Source organism: Octopus bimaculoides, chromosome 1, assembly GCF_001194135.2.
Source record: "Octopus bimaculoides isolate UCB-OBI-ISO-001 chromosome 1, ASM119413v2, whole genome shotgun sequence".
In the NCBI taxonomy this organism is placed as follows: domain Eukaryota; kingdom Metazoa; phylum Mollusca; class Cephalopoda; order Octopoda; family Octopodidae; genus Octopus; species Octopus bimaculoides.
The window spans coordinates 141377031-141378875 of NC_068981.1; the positions used below are offsets into that span (position 1 = coordinate 141377031).

The window sequence follows — 1845 nt, forward strand, 5'->3', positions numbered from 1 at the left end:
TATATATATATATATATATATATATATATATATATATATATATGAGTGTGAATACATATGTAGAGGGAAACAATGGAAAGTGACATCCGTCAAGAGAAGAGGCAGCCGTGTTTTAATGCTTCTGATGAAAGTATTACAAATCACAATGATTCACAAGCATATAATTGACTGAATAATTTTCAAGTATATTTCCCTTTTGAAGGTAAATTCTATTTTTTTCTATAAATATAAAATATCTTAAAGGAAAATGCTTCCATATTGACACGCAAATAATTCACTGTTTATTTGTACACAGATACAATGTAAGAGTCTTCTTCGATTTCTTGCGCAAGCGAACGGCAAATGTTCACTAATATTCTCACGCAAATATTTACTTGAAACATTACACGAAACTATGTGACCAACAAACAAAACCTTTTGTTAATTACCTGTTATAGATAAATATTTAGGATGACATCTTACTGTTTCCAATAGTACTGGACTATTTTGAAACCCCACCCCCAAGAAATTATCAAAACTACAGGTCGGAATATTATAAAACAGGGATAATAATTAATCACGGTTTCTACATCAAAGCCTATTTCTTTGTTGGGTGTTAGACAATACCACTGTCCCAGTACTTAGCTGCTACTTTATTTTATAGATCTCGTAGGAATGAAATCTATTTAAATATAAAATTCCATCCGCCATTTTACATTTAATGATCAGTGCAGAAATTCGATACATTAGTCAGTGTTTGTCTCTGTCTTACTGATGCAGGAGACACAAATGTGCTACGTTTCAGTAATCGAACAGTAAGGCAAATAAATAATAAAATAAATCGGATCTGAAGATCTCTCTAAAACCCTCCATTCAATATTGTTTTGCTTGTTACAGTCCTGCGGTATTACCAACACGACACTACCACCTTTACCTAGCGCTTACATTTGAGAGTCCATCGTTCAAATACTGGTACAACGCATTTTCTCTACTCCTCAGTTACAACAACTATTCCTACGGCAACCGGGCTTATATGACTACCACCATCAGTTTGAATGTCATCATCGTTATCATAATCTACTACTTCTACTGCCACTACTACCACTATTTCCATCAATAACAAGAAATCAAACTTTTCTTCTTCTTCCTCGTCTCAATTCAACAATACCTCCACCAAATCTAGCGTCCTTCTACATTCAACAATTTCTGATATCTAAATATTCTCAAAAAAAAAAAAAGAAAAAACACCGCAAAGAGATCGACTTAGACACGTCTATAAACACACAGCTACTCCAACTCTAACCACACAAACAGAATAATATTTCCGAATCTTCAGCTATTCTGTACGCAAAAGTACATGCTTACTTCGTCTATCTCTCAGACACTAGACTAACACTACTGACCAGTATTTTAGTACATATCAACAATAGCATTTTACGTATAGCAATGTGGATTAAGGATTCGACTGTCGATCACCCAAACCCAACGGATCTGTTTTCTAACGGCTATTGCGAATCGGTGTCCATACGCATTAAAACCAATGACCTACCTATATGGAAGCTCTACTGATCACTTCGAGGACCACTAATCTGAATTTTAGCGTGTCTCCCAAATTATTGCCTTTATCACTCGCAATACAACTCCGAACACATCTTAATAATAGTTTTCGCGCTCCCTCTGAGTGCTTAACACAGTTTCATGGCTTCTAAATGGTTTGAGATAGTGGTACAACTCTGGTTTCATTTATGTTGATTTCATAATGTTTTCCAAAAAATCGATCACAGCATTCTGGACAATAATGGACAACATCGACGTCCATGGGAAAATGTTGCAATGAATTAAATGCTTCCTGACAAAATGAAACCA

The 1845-nt window shown here is 34.9% G+C and overlaps 1 long non-coding RNA gene across 1 annotated transcript in view; it reads left to right on the forward strand.

Annotated features, from left to right (window-relative positions):
* The window catches only part of LOC128249935 (uncharacterized), a 14220-nt gene extending 13088 nt beyond the window's left edge, over window positions 1-1132 (forward strand). The window contains exon 3 of the long non-coding RNA XR_008266085.1: window positions 877-1132. This is a non-coding gene — a long non-coding RNA (uncharacterized LOC128249935). The remainder of the gene's footprint in view (window positions 1-876) is intronic.
* Window positions 1133-1845: the final 713 nt, after the last annotated feature.